The sequence below is a fragment of the Globicephala melas genome, chromosome 1 (assembly GCF_963455315.2).
Source record: "Globicephala melas chromosome 1, mGloMel1.2, whole genome shotgun sequence".
Lineage (NCBI taxonomy): Eukaryota > Metazoa > Chordata > Mammalia > Artiodactyla > Delphinidae > Globicephala > Globicephala melas.
Genome location: NC_083314.1, coordinates 61,486,665 through 61,501,603, shown reverse-complemented (window position 1 = coordinate 61,501,603; position 14,939 = coordinate 61,486,665). Strand labels below are relative to the sequence as shown.

General features: G+C 46.6%; 1 protein-coding gene and 1 pseudogene across 1 annotated transcript in view; both read right to left on the bottom strand.

Annotated features, from left to right (window-relative positions):
* Window positions 1–14,939, bottom strand: part of CD247 (CD247 molecule) — a 78,188-nt gene that overhangs the window by 47,678 nt on the left and 15,571 nt on the right. The gene's annotated exons all lie outside the window — the stretch shown is intronic.
* LOC132593606 (V-type proton ATPase subunit e 1 pseudogene) lies at window positions 10,041–10,286 on the bottom strand (annotated as a pseudogene).

The following is a 14,939-nucleotide window of genomic DNA, read 5'->3' as shown; positions in this document are numbered from 1 at the left end:
CCAGAGCCTCCTTCCCCTTGCCTCCCTGTCCACACTGCCCCTCGGACCCCTTCAAGGACACACCGCCATGCTCCAAGGGGCAGGCAGCCTCAGCTCTGCTGCTCCCAAGAGATAACGAGAGAAGAGGCATTGTCCGCCACAGAAATGAGCAACATGGAAAAGTCAGTGGAAAGAAAAACATGTTTTGATCACAGCAAGATCAAGAAACTGGTTTGGTTCTGGCCTCGACTCTCTCATTTTTCATATGAGAAATCCAATTCAGAAGGGACATAGGACCTGCCTGAATCACTGCAGTTCTTGAGACACAACGAAGGGAGGTGGCAAGTGCCCTGGCCTTGGGGGCCAAAGTGCTGTGGACCATGGGCAAGTCACTGAACCTCTCTGAGCATCACGGGCCAACTCCACAGGGTTGTGGTGGGACTCGACAGAGATTGCTTCTGTGAACATACTGTGTCAACGGAAATACAGAAATAAAACAGAAAGGGATCTGTGGCAGAACTGGGACCAGAGCCCTGATCTCCTCAGGCCCAGGCCCCCATCCAGAGCCCGACTTGAGCTCAGGGCAGAGCGTACACTCTGGCAGGCACCCCTCCGATGGCATGCAGATCTGTTTCCCACGCTGCAGAGGCCAGTCTCTGCTACCACATCCTTTCTCTCTGGCTTGTGGGACCTGCCGCCTACTGAGAGGGTCAGCACAGGAAAGTCCCCTCCCACCTTGTGAAAGAGCTCTGACCACTAACGCCGGGCCACGGCCAGCTGTTTGTACACTTTTGCATGAGTTAGAAAGAGGCATCTCTGCGGAGGCCAGCCCTAGGTTATCAACACCCCTCCTTCAGGTGGGTGCTCCTGGGCGCCCACTGTGAGGGGGCACAGGAAGCTTCCAGGACCCACCGGCAGCCTCAGCCTGGTGCCTTTGTCCGGGCTCAAACTGATAACCACACTTGGCCGTCCTGACCAAAGGGGTCACTAATCTCACAGAGCCAGACCCACCATCCTTCCAGCAATGCTTTATCAAGTGTTTTTTGTGACAAGGCAGCAGGGCCAAAGGGAACGGGCACTGCACCGGGCATTGGAAGATGCAGGTCCTTGTCCCACAATATTGCTTTCTAGTTGTGTTCCCTTAAGGAACTCAGTCAGCCACCCAGAACCTCAGTTTCCCCACCTGTCAAGTGGGAATGACAACCCCTGTCTCAAAGGGTTTGTGATGAGGCGTTGATGAGATAATACTATGAGAGTGCCTTGTAAAGTGGAAATCAGAATACGGCTCTGTTTTTAGATATTAGAATAATATTAGATATTATTAGCATAGGTACTAACAAAAACTTTTAAACAATTTCATTGCTAAGATGACATAATGGTAATCTTGAGACTTTTTTTACAAAATAGAAAAAGACCCTCTCTGATGGAGCAAAACCAATGTATCCCTTTCTATGTGTGCAGGCATATTTTTAGGCCACATATGGGAGCATATTCTGGTAATTCAAATAGTTCTAAATTAAAACTTGGGGCAGTAAGAATATGGTGAGTACGGGGAGGAAGCCTGCCCTGAGGGTCTCTGAAGGAGGGTCTGTCTTTGGGCTCAGCCTCTTCTAGGAGGGAGAAAGCAGCCGCTTCCCCCTCCATTTCATTAGTCCACACCTCGTGGAGAGGCAGCTTGAAAAGCAGGGCTGAGAAGCACATAATGGATTTGTGAGGTTTTAATACCTGACTGCTTACAAAAGACTAATAAAAATCCAGGGCAGGATTTTCTCAAGAGGAATGTGCCACTGTGGAATAAAAATGGAAGAGAGAATGGAGAGTTCCAAGAAGGATTTTCCCCCATCCTCCGTGTTTATAGGTACAGGTTTTGTGTTCTTGTACGACAGTTTAAAATATACATGGTGTTAAATTAGCAGTCCAATAACAAAAATAAAAGGGCTCCCACATCGCCTTCTTTGAAGATACGTATTCAAATAGGATAAAATGTTATCACGGGCTTTTGTGTCTGGAAACAGGGTTAATTAAAGATTTCCTGCCTGCTTTGTGAATAGGTGACACTCCCATTGAGACACCAGCAATGCCCTGCCTACTTAGTCGGCTCTGCTCATTTTCTTTCTATTCATCTGGTTTGGTCGTGGAATTCCATGGAAGCGTGACCCCGTTCAGGGACCAGAGAAGCAAAATGCTGCTGTTCACCTAGAGCCTGTGTTTGCCCAGAAAACTGATACGTCGGAGATGCCAGGACACAAACCCAGAGGACAGGGACTTGGGTCTTCTTTCCTGAGGATCTGTAAAATGTGATGTGACTGGCCCAAGGGAAAGAGGCCGAGGGGCTCCTGGCCGATCGGTTTTCAAAGGGCAAGAGCCCAGCTGCTGGGCAGCGGCGGCTTTGTTGGACCAAAGCCCAGGGCGGCCCCTCCCAGCTCTGAGTTTTCCCCACCCCCTGCTCTCTCACAGGCGCTTTCCCTGAAACGAAAGAACCGTGATGCATTCGTTCCTTCAAAAGCGGCTTTAAAAGTGCATGAAACACAAGATTGAATGCCACCCAGCCCTGCCTCTGATCTGTGCCCGCGCTGGGGTATTGGCACAGGCAACCCAGCAAGGAAGCCGGCCTCTCCGCCTGGGACGCAGAGCCGGTGTAGCCGCCAGATGCTCCCCGTCTCCACCCCCTTTTTCTGACCTTCTGGCCCAAGTAAGGAACAGTAGCTTGCTCATCTTTGTGTCCCTCCCAACACAGAGAACCACTGCAGAAAGCAATCCATGTCCCTCAGAAAAATACGTACATACAGGCGGGAGGGCTGGGGCGCATCTGGAGGGCCAATGGCCTCACAATGCCAAAAAGATTATTCTAGATGCTGCCCTCAAAGCCCTTTCACCTTTTCTCCTCATCTTGCCCCAATTTTACTTAATTTTTCTTCTCCCATTCTTTCTGTTTTCTCCTCTCCTTCTCTCTTTTCTCCTTTGACATCTCAGAAGGAACTTATATAAGCAGTTATTATATTTTTATGTGTTAAACTCATTAATTTGTTAAATTAACTTGTCATTTTTAAATAGTATATTTTATTCTATATTTATAAATTCTGAAATCCTAGCTTTGGCTTCTCTTCCTTTTAAAAAAATTTAGACCACCTCACATCTATTAAAATGGCTATTATCGGGCTTCCCTGGCGGTCCAGTGGTTAAGACTCGGTGCTTCCACTGCAGGGGATGTGGGTTCGATCCCTGGTTGGGGAACTAAGATCCCACAGGCTGCGTGGCACAGCCAAAAAATAAATAAATAAAATAAAATGGCTATTATCAAAAAATAGAAAATAACAAGTATTGATGAGGATGTAGAGAAATTGGAATACTTGTGCATTATTGGTGGGAATGTAAAATGGTGCAGCCACTGTGGAAAACAGTTTGGTGGTTCCTCAGAAAATTAAAAACAGAACTACCACACGATCCAGCAATTCCACTTCTGGGTATGTACCCAAAAGAACTGAAAGCAGAGTCTAGAAGAGATATTTGTACACCCATGATCATAACAGCATTATTCACACTAGCCAAAAAGTGGAAGCAACCCAATTATTTACCAACAGATGAATGGATAAACAAAATATGATATATACATACAATGGAACAGTACTCAGTCTCTAAAAGGAAGGAAATTCTGACACATGTTACAACATGGGTGACTCTTGAGGACATTATTCTAAGGAAAATATGCCAGATACACTAGGAGCAATATGGTATGATTCCACTTATAGGAGGTACCTAGAGCAGTCAAATTCATAGAGACACAGAGTAGAATGGTGGTGGCCTGGAGGTGGGGGGAGGGGAGCAGGGAGGGTTATTGTTTAATGGGTATAGTTTCAGTTTTGCAAGATGAAAAGACTTCTGTGGATGGATGGATGGTGGTAGCTGCACAATGATACAAATATACTCAATACCACTACGTGTCTACTTAAAATGGTTAAGGGGTAAATTTTATGAGTATTTTACCACAATAAAAATGGCAGGGGGGTGTGGAATTTAGAAACACATACTGTTAAAATTGTCTTAGGCGTTAATACTGTCACATTCCACATCTGTGAGGGGGGAGGAGAGAAAGAAGAGGTGAGCAGGTTAGGAGTCATCGTGGGTAGGCTGCTTGTCCACAGAAAGGCTTAACCCTCATAGCGCTGAGGAAAGCAGGAGACCTTGCCTCTATCACCCCATCCATTATTCTCCGGTTCACTGTCACTTACTTTCCCGAGTCCAGCATGTTCCACTGCTTTCAGAGATAAAGGTAGGCAACAGCTTGTAAAATTTAGAAGCTGATGTGTATGAAGAAAAAAAAAAAAAACAGAAAAAGAAACACCAAGAAAACAACAGGCTGGTGAGCTCTGTGAAGCCTCTTACTAAGCAGGGAGGGGAATTTTCCTCTCCCTTCACGTAGGCTGTCGTCTTCAGCTTCAAGTCATCGACAACCTCCCTGGCCAGGGTTAGCCCCAGGTGGGGGACACATCCCCCCAAAACCTCTTTTTGAACTGACAGTTCATTTTGCCCTAAGTGGGATGTGAGAAACCACTCAAATCCATCTCAAAGGGACCCCGCTGCGGGTGGGTGTGAGGGAAGGAGGCTGAGCCAGCGGTCTTGCCCAGGGACACCCAGCATGGTGTCAGCTTGGAGGAGCAGGTCCCACCGTTACAGAAGGCTTCGTTCCCCGGATGCCATGGGGTCTACTGGGGGCAGAGAGGAAGGCAATGGGGAATGGCAGGTGGGGGGAAGGGGTTGGGTATTTTTTGGATTCCATACATATTCCACTTCTGGGCAGGTGAAAATGATTCCACTGCCACCCTCAAACCTTTCCTGCCTCCCCTCCCTCCGTTTTCTTAATTTTTCTTCTCTTTTCTTTCCAGCTTCCCCTTTCCTTCTCCAGCTTTCCCCTTTCTGCTTCATAGAGTAAGCATCAAGAGACAGCTGTTATGACACAGAGATCAGACTTGGGGTTGCCAAGGGGGAGCGGGGAGGGAGAGGGATGCACTGGGAATTTGGGGTTGGTAGATACAAACTACGTATTACATTTAGAATAGATAAGCAACAAAGTCCTACTGTCTAGCACAGGGAACAACATCCAATCTCCTGGGATAAACCATCATGGAAAAGAGTATTTAAAAAAGAATGTCTATGTGTGTAACACTGAGTCCCTTTGCTGTACAGCAGAGATTGGCACAGCATTGTAAATCAACTATACTTCAATAAAAAACAAAAAAGCTGCACAAAAAAAAAGAGAGAGACAGATGTTGCTTAGTTGAGCTCTTTCTCAGTGTCGCCCCTGGGTTAAGGGCTAACACGGGTTACGTCTTTGGATCCTCACAACAGCCATATGAGATAGGTGTAATTGCACCCATTTTACGGATAGAGGTGCTGAGGCTTTGAGAAGTTAAGTTAAATGTCCAAGGTCACACAGTTAGAATATGGCAGAGCAGCATTCGAATGCTGATGGTCTGCCTTCAAAGCCAAGACTCGTCACTCTGTTGCTGTATTTTTTTGCAAATTCTCTTCCATTCTCTCATTCCTCTTCCACATCTTCCGACTTCCCTTCCTTTTCCTAACGAAGTATGTCTGATGATAACGGTGTCAGTGGGGAATGGAGGAGAAGTCTGACTGATAAGGAGAGGAAGAGAAACCCTTCTTGGTCTTGACCACCATGGTTACAAACGGCCACCCGTTCTGCCCTTTGGAGAGCAGGCCAGGAGGGGTGTGATGTGTATCCTGTCACACGTGAGATCTCCAACAGATGGAGATAGGCCAGGAGTTTAGGAAGCTTCACGAGGAAGGTGGGTGATGCAAAGTTTGGGCCCATGAATTCACCAGAGGCAGGCTCCAAGAAGCAGGGACACTGAGGGGAGGGGAGACCTAGCAAGTCTACTGCCGGGAATTTATTCCAAGGAACTAACCCCAAATGTGGGTATAGATATATGCACAGGAATGCCCACAGCAGCACTGTTCATAATGCATCAAAATGTGAAGCCATTTAAATGTCCAACAATAGGCAGTGGTGGCATAAATTATGGCACTCTATGGGCACTAAAATTGATATAGAGAAATACTTAACAAGAAGGAAAGATGGTTATGATTTATTGTTCAGTGAAAAAAAGTTACAAAACTAAATGCACATATTCAAACCTCGAAGGATAGTCACCAACATACTAATGAGTCTCAGTAGCAAATTTTTTAAAATGATTTTTGTTTTCTCTTTGTTCTTTTCTATATTTACTAAGTTTTCCACAATAAGTATGCTTTGACCTCATACTCATTAAAATATGAAAAATGTTGTGTTTTAAAGTGTGCGTGTTGGGCTTCTCTGTTGGCCCGGTGGTTAAGAATCCGCCTGCCAATGCAGGGGACACGGGTTCGATCCCTGGTCCGGGAAGATCCCACATACCAGGGAGCAAAGCCCGTGCACCACAACTACTGAGCCTGTGCTCTAGAGCCCACGAGCCACAACTACTGAGCCCGTGTGCCGCAAGAAGAGAAGCCACTGCAATGTGCACTGCAACAAAGAGTAGCCCATGCTCACCACAACTAGAGAAAGCCCGTGTGCAGCAACGAAGACCCAACGCAGCCAAAAATAAAATAAATAAAAGTGTGTGTGTTGTAGGTTCTAAAAGCAGGTATTAAAATCCACCCAATTATAAATAGGATGCAGTAGAATTGCTGACTTCCAAGTCATCTTTTGCTTATTTCTCATTTTCTTTAGTATTCTAGGACAGGAGAACATTTCTTGGTGGTGAATTACTACTTTTAGGGGCAGCATCAAGTTAATAAGGACACATAGATTGTAAATATTGTTGGTATTTGATCTGGAAACAGTACTGATCTCCTTGGATACCTATTATCCTAGAATTTAGAGTTAAAATAAGACACAGGGATGGGGGAAGGAGCCTGGCAGAGCAGAAGGAACACTGGGCTGGCAGTCCATCCTGGGCCGAAGATCTAGAACCACAAACTGTCAATCGGAACAAACCTAGAACTCCCTATAGAAGGGGCACCGGACCCCATCCATGACCTGAATTCCACCTCCAGCATCTTTCTGGCTCAACCCCCAGCTTCATGATTCTGCTACCTCCTTTCTTGGGGCCAGTGAACTAAAGGGATTATTAGGACAAAGGAGATCTCCTAGCTTCTTTACCAAGCATAAATTCCGTGATGCAGAGGGGAAGAGAGATGGTACTAAAAAAGTCTCCTTTGTCGTTTTACCCAGGGCTGTCCTGACCAAATATCCTATTGAGGGTCTGGCCCTTTCTCCTTGGTGCCTAGTATAGACCCTGCTGCAGATGTGTGATGGGTGCTAGCAGCTTGGCCTTGGGATCCTGGCCATGGCAGCTCTCTGCCACCCTTCCTGTCCTCCAGCCTCTCCTCCAGCCCCGGCCAGGGCAGCAACTTCCGTGCTGCTCAGGTGAAGAGCTGCCTTCCCATCTGCCCATCTGTTCACATTTCAATCCCTCTGTGGCTTAGTGACTTTGGTTGTTTTTCACACCCCAGAACAGATCAGCTGCTAAAACCAACAATGCTTTGACAGATTTCTACATGAATCCACACCTTTCTGACTCTTTGTTCTGGAACACTCAGGTCCCTCAAGAGTCAGAGGAACGGGGACATTGGAGAGGGAACAGGTGGAGAGGGCCTTGAGGGAGCTCGAGATGGGCACATGCTTCAGAGGTCATCAGAAAACACTTGAGATTAGCTCAGACAGACCTGGCCACTGGCAGACACTCCATTTGACATTTCTAACTGTATCTGTTCAGACATTCATTCCTTTTTAATTTATAGTAATAGAAAATATTTATTACAGTGCTACTATGTGCCTAGCTCCATCTGAGCCCTTTAATTCCCAAATTCTTTAAGGTAGGTAGAGTTATTTTGATTTTATAAAGGAGCAGACAGTTTCAGGGAGGTTTAGTCACTTGCCCAGGGTCGCCTAGCTAGGTAGTGATAAAGCCAGAATTTCGATTTAGGTCTGGTTGCCTCCTAAACCTATGCACTTACCACTTCCTGCTGAAACTGACCTCCCTCAGTCCCACAGTCTGGATGGAAATGCAAATGGAAGACAGAAGGAGGCATTTGCCAACTGTGGATACCCAATGTCAAGTGGCTGCTTTCCATGATTTATAGCTGCTGCCCTTGGGAAGAGCTGTCAAAAAGCCATTCTCACAGGACAGCCCTGTCGGGGAAAGTGATTAGCAATGGATCTATTGCTAGCCTCCTGTGCTGGTCAACTTAATGACCAAAATGAAGTCAGACTAGATGGTCCATCAGGGCCTAACCCATCAATGAGTGATTAACCCACAAAAATGATGACTTGAATCCACCGATTCTCAACCGGGGGCAGATTTTGCCCCCTAGGATTTTGGCAACATCTGCAGACCTTTGGGGTTATCACAACTTGGAGGTGCCATGGGCATCTAGTGGGCGGAGGGCAGGGATGCGGCTAAATGTGCTACAATGCACAGGACTGCCTCCCACAGCAAAGAATTATCCAGCCCTATATGCCATAGTGCAGAGGTTGAAAAGCCCTGCTCTGGGCACTCAATCAAAAGGTATTTGACACACCTGGAGACCAAATATCAAAAACAGTAGCTATTTTGTTCCTGCAAAATTGTCACTAGGGTTAAACTGTACAAGAATGAGTGGTGACCAAGGTGTCCACACCCTGTTAGGCTAGTCATTTGGCATTGTATATTTTTTCCAGTTTGCCTTCTTCAAGAGTGGCCCATGGAATTTACTTAGCCCTTCTTTGGGTTAAAATCAGGAATGGAAATTTTGACCTCTAAGAGGAAAATAAATAGAAAATGAAAGTATGTGTAATAATGGAAGCTCATATGCAAATTTTAGTTTTGAGTGTATTCTTTTCTATAAGGTTGCTCACCCCACTGCATGCCACTGCTCCAGGCCACAGATATACCTACAACCTGTCCACACGTTAACTTTCTGGGAGAAGAACTTGGATTTGGACCCAGAAGAATGAAATTCAATTTCCAGCTCTACAAATATAACTAATCTTGAGCAAATCACTTATCTTTTTTAAGCTTTAGCTTAAAGAGAGCCCCCACCAATAAAAGGGGGCTAACCTATACATTTCAAAGGGATGTGAATTTTTCATTGAAGTAATTTACATTAAAGCACTTAGCAAAACTATAAAGTGTGATCGAAGCACTCACAAGATGACGATCACACACACAGAGGGCTTCTCCTCCATGGGGCATGTGGGTTTTCTTTATTAGATTGTTCCACATTATCACTGCCTATGTACGTTTCTCCTGGGTGATATTCTATTTCTTATGCTGCACTGGAGAAGTACTCATTATATCATGAAAGGGAAACTGAATTCAACTTATTTTACTCATGTCCCAAAGGAGATTACTGCTTCTGAGAAGACAATACATCCTTTACAATGAGAAGGCTTAGGATGATTAGGCAGACAACGTTTATGATGTAGCTTTCCATTTTCCCGATGATGAGATCTTGACATCACCCAATGCTTTCTTTTCTTTTTTTCTTTTCTCCATAGAAAGCAGAAAAATAATTTATTCCAAAAGAGGGCAGAAATAAGAAATTCAACATGAAAATATACTTTGGTATAGTTCTGGTGGGACAGATTTTCCCTCTGGACATGTTCTCCTACTGACTGCCCCACTGGAGTCTTATTGTCATGTAACAGTTTTTAAACACGTCGCTGATTCTCATGTTGTAAGCAGGCAGGAGCCATCTTCAGATCCACAGTTCCCAAGGAGAGAGTAATGTTATTTCTCAGAAGAACAGCACTATCTATCTCGGAAGATTACATAAACATTTTATAGAGGCAGCACAGTTTAGATTCAATAGGCACATCATTCATCAAAGTGTAAAACAGGTGACAGGAAAAAGTACTGCTTTGTAGAATAAATATTCAAATGTTGTGTGAACGTTTAAGGCAGCTGACGGCCAAAGTGGATGACTCAAGGAAGGTGGTCTGGGTATGGAGGCGATTTTGCATCTAGAGGAGTTTTCTTTGTGATCTCAATGACTGAGTACTGGAGAGCAGGTCTTCTTCCTCAAGGCCAGTGATGCTTGATGCACCATATGGTTTCATTTTTCAACTGTGGTCCAAAGAGAGGGTTGAGTTGGGCCAGAATTGCAATCAGCCGAAAGAGACAGCAGCAAACTGAACAGGTCATCAACATGGTGATGATAACTCCCCGGTTGGGGCCCTTAGGGATGAACCAGGGCACCAGGAAGCCAACGAAGCCCCAGAACACACTCGTCACGATGAGAGGCACGGTGCGGCCGGTATATGCCATGGTTGCTGCGAGAGGTGCCAGCCCCTGCCCCGCCGCCTCACTTTGGTCCCACCAGAAGTCCCAATGCTTTCTTGTCCTACAATAATTCTTACCACTTTGAGCCAGACTCTTACTGCTCTATAATTCTCATCTGTTTTTGTCTTTCCTTAACTTAACAGGATGCTGGATTTTTACTTTCAAAATCAACACAATTTCAAGGGTTAAAGAAGGCTGAAAATAGAATAGGCCATCCTTTTATTATAACCTGAATTTAAGATTAGAGAGGTGGCCTGTACACGTACGTGTGTTATTAATTAACTTTTATCTGATGATCTCGAAGCATGGGTAGCAATTCTAACACACATGATTTCTCATAACTGCCCCCCACCCCTTGCCTGTAAAGGCTTTTGATACAGAGCAGAATTATTATGAGGACAATTAAGCTGTGTGTTGTGATGTGCTGCGAGTTCCTGAGAATAGAAACTCCCGTGACTAAACTCTCCATGAACAGAGCGAATCAGAGAATAATAACAAGTGCATTTATCACTCAGGCCAGCCGAACCACATTGGGGTTTCCATTTCACTTTAGTGAGAGAGCTATCGACCTTGAAGATACTCCCCCAGCAAATGTAGGCCATTTTTTGTTTTAAGCTCACACCTGTGCTATCTGCTCACTGGAGCCAACCACACACTCCAGCTGGGCAGCTGCCTAAGGAGGGCACCTCAGGTGTCTCCCTGGTACTATGGGCTGGGATCAGGCGAGATGGGCAGACACTTACTGACAGGGCCTCCTTTCAGACGCAGAGCTGGAAAACCAGGCATACGAAGTAGTGGAGGTAGATTTGGACCCAAGCATCTGACTTCTGATCCCATTGTTCTTAACCAGGGGTGGCAAATACGGCCTACGACCCAAATCTGGGCAGCTGCCTGCTTGTAAACAAAGTTTTTTGGAACATCGCCATGCTTTTTTTTTTTTTCCAGCCCCTGCTGGATCAATTGCATCCAACCCCATTACCACACGTCAGTGGGTGGGCCCTGAGCAACTGCAAATGGTGCTGGCAGGAGGTACAGGCTGCAGGTGGCTTGGTGGCTGTCCCTGTGCCCCAGGGAGAGAGCCTGAGACAGGTCTGTCTTAAAGCCTATGGGGAGACATGTGGTCAGGAGCGCCCTAATCACCCAGAGAGAGATTCAGACCTGGTCTCAGCATCCCACACCATAGCCCCCTCCTCTGATGGTACCTCTTCCTGCAGTCGTATTCATGGTGGAGCTCAGCGCAGTGAGGACCCTGGGAACGGCAGGCATGAAACCTAGGTGGCACCACTCACTAACGACAGTCCTGAGACTAGTCTCTTAGAGCTTTGGTTTTCTCACCCATAAAATGGAGCACTGCTGCCCAGTACCTCATGGGGTTGTCATAAGACTGAATGGGCTGTGTGGTGGGACCCTATGTGGAAACACCGGGTGCAGGCAGGCACGCAATAAACATCGTTAGAGATGGAAGTTGAAGGTAAACGGAAAGCTGGCAACAAGGGAAAGAATCTGAAATAAATGAAGACTGTTCTGCTTCAGGATGTGGTCCCTTTCTCCTAAATCAGCTGAGCAAGAAGGACTCCTTGCTGACTATGTGAACCTCACTGAGTGGCCGTCTCTCACAAAGGAGGCGGCCATTTTCCAGCAGTAGAATAAAAGCTGTGCTGCTTCTAGTCAACACTCTCCTCTCACAACCGCCCACACCCACAGCCCAGAGATCCCTGAGGTGCTGGTTGCTAGCAAGAAGAGAAAAGGAATCCTAGAAATTACTTTCTTTGCCATGAATATCCTTTCTTTTTTTTTTTTTTTGCGGTACGCGGGCCTCTCACTGTTGTGGCCTCTCCCGTTGCGGAGCACAGGCTCCGGACGCGCAGGCTCAGTGGCCATGGCTCACGGGCCCAGCCACTCCGTGGAGTGTAGGATCTTCCCGGACCGGGGCACGAACCCGTGTCCCCTGCATCGGCAGGCGGACTATCAACCACTGCGCCACCAGGGAAGCCCTGAATATCCTTTTAATACATTTTCTTGTCCCTTTCCTACCTCCTAATTCTCTCTCTCTCTCTCTCTCTCACACACACACACACACACCACACACACAATCTTCTTGCAACAGCAGAGAAAATCCAGGTCATCCCTAGTCCTGGTCTACATACCTGTGTTTGTAAACAAGCATGTCTCGCTAGAGTCAAAATTCATTCTTAACTAAAACACACTCACAAGGCCTTTCCTTGCAGTCAGGGCCCTCATCCAGTTTCTCAAATGCTCATGGACTGCAGAAAGCTACAGAGAAATGGCCAATTCCTTGTGACTCTTGCCAAGAAGAACATGTTTGAAGCATTTCTTGACTCAGAATTGAACTGGAACCACCCTGCCTCACAGCTGGGGCCCCCGGCAGCTGTTACCTGGAAACACAAATTCATCTGTTCTTCCTTCACCAGCCAAGGAGACCACAGAGAAGGCAGGAGGTGCCAGCCACAGCTGCCACCCTAGCCCTTCCTCCTGTCAGGGTCCCTCTGCCATCCAGACCACTGCTATGTGGAGTCGAGATGGAGCTTGGGAAAGGAGGGTCTGGAGCAGGTAGAAGAACTGTCTCAAAAGCCCTGCCTCTTGAATTACCATTCAGATTCATTTCGAGATTGCAGAATGTGCTGGCAATGTTTTTCTAAAGGGCAACCCCGGTGCTCCTGAGATGGGAAGCACCCTCCTCTCTGACATGTTTATTCCATCTTCCGGAGGGAGGGAGGGGACCAAGTTGGCTCAGCAACCCCACAGCCTGCATCTACACCAGTCACTTCAGCAGGAGCTTGACAGTCAACCAGGCTGGAAACGAACACCTATGCCTTGAGCTAGAAGTGTCTTTCCCTTAGAGATACCTAATGGCAAAGACCTCGGTGCATTTAACATGTCTCTTGCCCTTCCTCATTGAGCCACATCATGGAGAATGACAATCAGTGTTCAAAACAAATAAATCGAGCCATCATAGAAACAACTCTTCCAGATAGTCTTAGGAGAGGTTGAGAAGTATCTTCTTGTATTTAGGTAAGAAATTAAAATGATGACTCAAATCATAATTACAGCAAGGGACTTGTTACATGGTGCTTGGGAAGTTTCACAATCTCTCTATACCCCTGAGGTACTGTTTTCAAAAGGGTGTCTTAGTTTGGGTTCTTCCAGAAGCAGACCCTGAGACAGAGATTGGAATACAGGTACTTTATTTGGGAGATGTTCCAAGGAAGCATTGGTAGGTGTTATGGACTGAACTGTGCCCTGCAAAAGACTGTTCAAGTCCTAACCCTCCTCCCCCTACCCAGTACCTGTGAATGTGATCTTATTTGGAAATAACGTGTTGGCAGATGCTCGAGTTAAGATGAGGTCACTGGAGTGGGCTCTAATCCTATAGGACTGTGTCCTTATAAAAAGGGGATGTTTGGACACAAAGACAGACTGGGTCGTGTGGAGATGGAGACAGAGATCAGGGTGATGCACCTACAAGCCAAGGAGTGCCAAAAATTGCCAGGAAACAGCCAGAAGCTAGGGGAGAGGCATGGAACAGAGTCTCTCTCAGAAGGAACCAACCCCGCTAACACACTGATTTGGGACTTCTACCCTCCAGAACTGTGAGAGAATCAATATCTGCTTTTTAAGCCAACCAGTTTGAGGTACTTGGTTACAGCAGCCCTAGGAAATGGATATTGCAAATACGTGCGGGAGTCTGGCGGGAACAGGAAGGAACTCAATAAAGGAAGCCTTATTGGCTAGTTACCCCTGTTAACAACAGGGCTTCATCATGCTGGCAAATTCGAGGACACAACATGGAACAGGGAGTGCAGAGTTACCACACGTGACGGCAAAGCCTTTGGGGTCAGAATTCAGTCACTGGCTGAGGGTTGCTTCAGCAGGGCATTAATTCTCCTGCACTGGCAGCCTGTAGGTGCACAGGGTGGAGCAGACTCCAGGGCCAGAGCTAGGCCTCGGGCCAAGAGGTGCAGATGGCAACAGCTGGAAGGCAGGCCAGGTGCTGAGGGGGAGGCCAATGCGGTATGAACAGGCACCACCCACTACAAAGGACGTGCTAAACTTTCCTGTGCTGTTGGGAGTTTCTGTTGCAGAATTTAATACATAGGTTATGTAAGAAGAGTAAAGTATCATTGGCCCCTCTTTTCATTGGAACAATCCTGCCAATCAGTGCCCCCAAATGTCCCCCCGATCATTTGCCTGTCCTGATTGCCATGGAGGTGTGAGTAGGGCACGAGAGCTGCTCAAAAGGGACGGAGCTTCTAAGCCCTTACCTGGGCATTTGCACTCATGCTGCTGTCATGCCTTTGATATATACTTCCCCTGGGGTGTCTTCCTCTCCTCTGCTTTGCATTAAGTCCTACCCTCTCAAATCCTTTGACCCCAAAGTGCATCCCTTTACTCCTCCAGCCTAGCTTTCTGATAGCCCTCACATTTTGAACCACTCAATATAGTCCTCCATTGAGCTTGTCTCGATCTGTATTCTGTAGGCCATTTAATAGGGGTTCCCTGAAAAAATAAATGCCAAATGGGGTCAAATCAATTAGCACAGCACTGCATGCTGTATCTCCCTCTCTTCCTCCTGGGGATGTATGTGTAAGGCACATTTGCAGAGAGAAGGTTCTGACA